The sequence below is a fragment of the Branchiostoma belcheri genome, unplaced genomic scaffold (assembly GCF_001625305.1).
Source record: "Branchiostoma belcheri isolate BF01 breed outbred unplaced genomic scaffold, Haploidv18h27 scaffold1054, whole genome shotgun sequence".
Lineage (NCBI taxonomy): Eukaryota > Metazoa > Chordata > Leptocardii > Amphioxiformes > Branchiostomatidae > Branchiostoma > Branchiostoma belcheri.
Window position 1 is genome coordinate 1 of NW_017802441.1, and position 6006 is coordinate 6006.

The following is a 6006-nucleotide window of genomic DNA, read 5'->3' on the forward strand; positions in this document are numbered from 1 at the left end:
AAGAACGTCTGTGACACCAAGGAAGCTTGTGATGCAGGTGAGACAGCTGTACGAACAACACACATTTGTCAGTTACAGATAAAAAAACTTCATCAATATTTTTCGACTTCCTTATAACGTATAACACATAATGTGGAACACTGTATAACACTGTGTAAGGTACTTATGTGTTGGGCAAACACATAGAAATGATAAACAACGAAGATGGAACAAATGGAAGACATATTAACATCTTGCATCTTTTCTGCAGGTAAGAGGGCAAACCCCGCAGCCTGCAAGCTGGAAGACAGTGTGTTCTCCTGTGTGTCTTGCTGTGACAAGGACGGTTGTGTAGGGGGCGCTGCCGCAACGAAAATAAGCCTACATGCCATAGTACCTGCAGCTTTCCTCTTCATAGCGAACATCGCCATGTTGCTCTAGTCGTCCAGTTTCCTCGACAAGGTAGACGTGCGGAATCAGTTCTTCACGACTTCTCCCATGCCATGGTTTTACCTACATGTGCATTTAGCTAGTGAACTATTTTTACGGATACATACCATTGTATATAGGTGTTTGGATGAAAAATAATGACCGTGATTGTGCTATATGAATTGAAGATACAGAAGAATAGACACTTATTTCCGCTAGCTCGTACCCTATGTACGTCCGTCTCTGATACTATTTGGACGTCAAAGTTAGAATATAATACTTTGTACTCAGTGTTTCTGACGCCAAGAAAATATCTGTAAACATGTAAATTTCCCTGTCCTAAAATATTGCATCACTTAGATACTATTTATGATATGTCTGAGGTGAAAACAGAAATCATTCGACTATTTACTATGCATTTCAAGTCGAAATCTGTCGAATACTCAAGACCAACTGTTATGCCAGCACGTATCTCCTAGATTGTACATGTTATTCCGCGTTGTCGCCCTAGTGCTGATTTAAACTTTGTTACCTGAGTACCCAGCCATAAGTAACATAAGCGCGCTTTGTTCGTCTCTAGCCATAAACCTGTAATTAAATTGTAATTGTTTACCCTCTCTAGATTGTACTTTGATACCCGCATCCTCGTTAACCTATTTGAGTGCTGGTAACCAGAGTATTTAGTGGGGTGGTGGTGGAAGGACAAACTATTTAGCTTTATTGGTTGTAGTTGTTGTTTTAATGTCGTCGTAGGATTTTTTAGTAAGACTATCACAAAACCGGCTGTCTATAACCTTTTCCGTCACAAGACAGCTGAACTTTTTTACGACACATCTACGACTGTCGTAAGACGTTCGTGACACGGTGCCCTATTGATAAATCGTTTGGCCCATCATTCCCAGACAACCGAGCAAAAGGTAGCACTTCGTCAGCCATAATAAAGGCGTGTAGGTCAAGGTTGAGGAGCGAGGATGAAAAATATTGACGTGTTAAATCACACAGCAAACAACAAAAGAAGGAACAGCAGAGCACAATCATTATGGTGACTGAACGTTGGTCTAGAATTTGGACACACATCTACTAGTACTGCTGCAAACTTGAAAACACTACCATTATCATTATGGTGTTTGAGACAAAGTAAGGGTATGACAATAAATATGCCAAATATATAGATAAAAGATGTAATCACTCCCACTTCTAGTCGAATCCAAGTCGTTCAATCTTCTTTTGGTGCATGCTCCGTTTATAAAAGGACCCCCGCGGCCGCTGATCACTAGAAAAGCAACAAAAAGTGCTCCTTGAAACTTGGTTAGCAACGCGACTGCGATGACTAATATAGGAGACAATGTGCGGAAGTAGTCAAGGAGACGTCGCGGGTGCGATGCCAACAAACATCTGATAAGTTGGTCACTTGACTGGTGAATATTCTGGGAAGCGGTTGCCGAAGACTGTTTGGTAAGAAAAACGGGAAAGTTGTCATGTCTTCGGCAGTGAGTGTCGTGTTTGGGACGTTCTTTGTTCTGATGGTTTACTTCGGTCCCGTCTCGCCGTGCTCGGAGCCGATCGGGTGGAAACCGCTTCCTCTACAGACCCGCATTCAGGTGAGAGACTTTGGCGAAGTTGAGTCCTGAGACGGGCGTCATTGGAGAAACGACTAACCTATTACTAGCAGACTTTGTAGAACGTCCTTGTTCTTGGTAACAGGAAGATCAAGACTTGATTATTTTGTCCCTTAAGGCGAATATCTTGTCGCCTGAGTAGTCAATGAATGTATTGATGAAGGGGTGTCAAAAATCCATCTTGCTGGAATACCTGTAAAAGACTCAAAGACTGCGGCCAGGTCTGCATATGGATACATGCACAGGTACCCCGACGTGCTATTAGTGGCACCAGTTCTTGATTTTGATGGAGTACCGAACTGGATTATACTACTGAAAGAAAAGTGACTAATGCTTTGTGTATGTCTTCAAAGGTGATGATTTACTAAATGAAATTATGAACTTATTTGGTTTGACAGAATGCGGACTGGATCGTGGTGGGGACAGACCAGCTCCACTACAGCCGGACCCGACACCCGAACGGCGTGTCCTACTGGACACAGTTCTCCCTCCGCTGTGTCCTGAAGGGTGCGGCCAGCCCGCATCGCCCTTCCACGTCCAGAACATGGGCGTCCCGAGTCCGTTCGGCGGTCAGTGCACCGCGCATGAGGTCAGGGAGGGGGCGGACTACTTTCTCTTCCTCTGGTACGACGAGGCGGACGGATACTACAACATCGACGAAGTGAACCATCAGCAAGGGGTGTATGAATACTCCAGCGAGAACATACAGGTAAGTCTGGAGATAAAAACTTATCTTAAGTTATCATGAATACTTTTTCGTTGGGGGGGGGGTACCGATAATGCTACTTAATGCTACCTGTTAAAACCCCATGCTGTCGTAAAAAAAAGAGAGAAAGGCACCTGTTTCTTAATTTCAATGTTGAATTGAAATTGAGAGTTGGCTTAATGCAACATCAAGTAAAGGAAAAATAATCGTAAAGGATCGATAAAAAGGCAAATTGTGTATAGGCAAAGGCATATATCAGGATTTTCTTTCCCCCTCTGTAACGGCAGATATTTGAGGCGGCGTTGGGCCGGTTCCGGTGTAAGAACGTCTGTGACACGCGGGAAGCTTGTGATGCAGGTGAGAGAAATACAGTTGTACAAACAACACAAATTGTCTAAGAAAACTTCACTATTTTTCGACTTCCTTATACCGTATAACACATGATGTGGAACACCACATTAAGTACCAATGAGCCAGGCAAACATATATGTACATAGAAAAATGATAGAACGAAGATTGACCGAATGGAAGACATATTAACATGTTGCATCTTTTCTGCAGGTAAGAGGGCAAACCCCGCAGCCTGCAAGCTGGAAGACAGTGTGTTCTCCTGTGTGTCTTGCTGTGACAAGGACGGTTGTGTAGGGGGCGCTGCCGCAACGAAAATAAGCCTACATGCCATAGTACCTGCAGCTTTCCTCTTCATAGCGAACATCGCCATGTTGCTCTAGTCGTCCAGTTTCCTCGACAAGGTAGACGTGCGGAATCAGTTCTTCACGACTTCTCCCATGCCATGGTTTTACCTACATGTGCATTTAGCTAGTGAACTATTTTTACGGATACATACCATTGTATATAGGTGTTTGGATGAAAAATAATGACCGTGATTGTGCTATATGAATTGAAGATACAGAAGAATAGACACTTATTTCCGCTAGCTCGTACCCTATGTACGTCCGTCTCTGATACTATTTGGACGTCAAAGTTAGAATATAATACTTTGTACTCAGTGTTTCTGACGCCAAGAAAATATCTGTAAACATGTAAATTTCCCTGTCCTAAAATATTGCATCACTTAGATACTATTTATGATATGTCTGAGGTGAAAACAGAAATCATTCGACTATTTACTATGCATTTCAAGTCGAAATCTGTCGAATACTCAAGACCAACTGTTATGCCAGCACGTATCTCCTAGATTGTACATGTTATTCCGCGTTGTCGCCCTAGTGCTGATTTAAACTTTGTTACCTGAGTACCCAGCCATAAGTAACATAAGCGCGCTTTGTTCGTCTCTAGCCATAAACCTGTAATTAAATTGTAATTGTTTACCCTCTCTAGATTGTACTTTGATACCCGCATCCTCGTTAACCTATTTGAGTGCTGGTAACCAGAGTATTTAGTGGGGTGGTGGTGGAAGGACAAACTATTTAGCTTTATTGGTTGTAGTTGTTGTTTTAATGTCGTCGTAGGATTTTTTAGTAAGACTATCACAAAACCGGCTGTCTATAACCTTTTCCGTCACAAGACAGCTGAACTTTTTTACGACACATCTACGACTGTCGTAAGACGTTCGTGACACGGTGCCCTATTGATAAATCGTTTGGCCCATCATTCCCAGACAACCGAGCAAAAGGTAGCACTTCGTCAGCCATAATAAAGGCGTGTAGGTCAAGGTTGAGGAGCGAGGATGAAAAATATTGACGTGTTAAATCACACAGCAAACAACAAAAGAAGGAACAGCAGAGCACAATCATTATGGTGACTGAACGTTGGTCTAGAATTTGGACACACATCTACTAGTACTGCTGCAAACTTGAAAACACTACCATTATCATTATGGTGTTTGAGACAAAGTAAGGGTATGACAATAAATATGCCAAATATATAGATAAAAGATGTAATCACTCCCACTTCTAGTCGAATCCAAGTCGTTCAATCTTCTTTTGGTGCATGCTCCGTTTATAAAAGGACCCCCGCGGCCGCTGATCACTAGAAAAGCAACAAAAAGTGCTCCTTGAAACTTGGTTAGCAACGCGACTGCGATGACTAATATAGGAGACAATGTGCGGAAGTAGTCAAGGAGACGTCGCGGGTGCGATGCCAACAAACATCTGATAAGTTGGTCACTTGACTGGTGAATATTCTGGGAAGCGGTTGCCGAAGACTGTTTGGTAAGAAAAACGGGAAAGTTGTCATGTCTTCGGCAGTGAGTGTCGTGTTTGGGACGTTCTTTGTTCTGATGGTTTACTTCGGTCCCGTCTCGCCGTGCTCGGAGCCGATCGGGTGGAAACCGCTTCCTCTACAGACCCGCATTCAGGTGAGAGACTTTGGCGAAGTTGAGTCCTGAGACGGGCGTCATTGGAGAAACGACTAACCTATTACTAGCAGACTTTGTAGAACGTCCTTGTTCTTGGTAACAGGAAGATCAAGACTTGATTATTTTGTCCCTTAAGGCGAATATCTTGTCGCCTGAGTAGTCAATGAATGTATTGATGAAGGGGTGTCAAAAATCCATCTTGCTGGAATACCTGTAAAAGACTCAAAGACTGCGGCCAGGTCTGCATATGGATACATGCACAGGTACCCCGACGTGCTATTAGTGGCACCAGTTCTTGATTTTGATGGAGTACCGAACTGGATTATACTACTGAAAGAAAAGTGACTAATGCTTTGTGTATGTCTTCAAAGGTGATGATTTACTAAATGAAATTATGAACTTATTTGGTTTGACAGAATGCGGACTGGATCGTGGTGGGGACAGACCAGCTCCACTACAGCCGGACCCGACACCCGAACGGCGTGTCCTACTGGACACAGTTCTCCCTCCGCTGTGTCCTGAAGGGTGCGGCCAGCCCGCATCGCCCTTCCACGTCCAGAACATGGGCGTCCCGAGTCCGTTCGGCGGTCAGTGCACCGCGCATGAGGTCAGGGAGGGGGCGGACTACTTTCTCTTCCTCTGGTACGACGAGGCGGACGGATACTACAACATCGACGAAGTGAACCATCAGCAAGGGGTGTATGAATACTCCAGCGAGAACATACAGGTAAGTCTGGAGATAAAAACTTATCTTAAGTTATCATGAATACTTTTTCGTTGGGGGGGGGGGGTACCGATAATGCTACTTAATGCTACCTGTTAAAACCCCATGCTGTCGTAAAAAAAGAGAGAAAGGCACCTGTTTCTTAATTTCAATGTTGAATTGAAATTGAGAGTTGGCTTAATGCAACATCAAGTAAAGGAAAAATAATCGTAAAGGAATCGATAAAAAA

At 43.5% G+C, this 6006-nt stretch overlaps 2 pseudogenes; both read left to right on the plus strand.

The window, feature by feature from the left end:
- Nucleotides 1-1833: 1833 nt before the first annotated feature.
- Nucleotides 1834-3464, plus strand: LOC109477981 (annotated as a pseudogene).
- Nucleotides 3465-4877: 1413 nt separating this feature from the next.
- On the plus strand, nucleotides 4878-5780 carry LOC109477992 (annotated as a pseudogene).
- The last annotated feature ends 226 nt before the right edge of the window (nucleotides 5781-6006 follow it).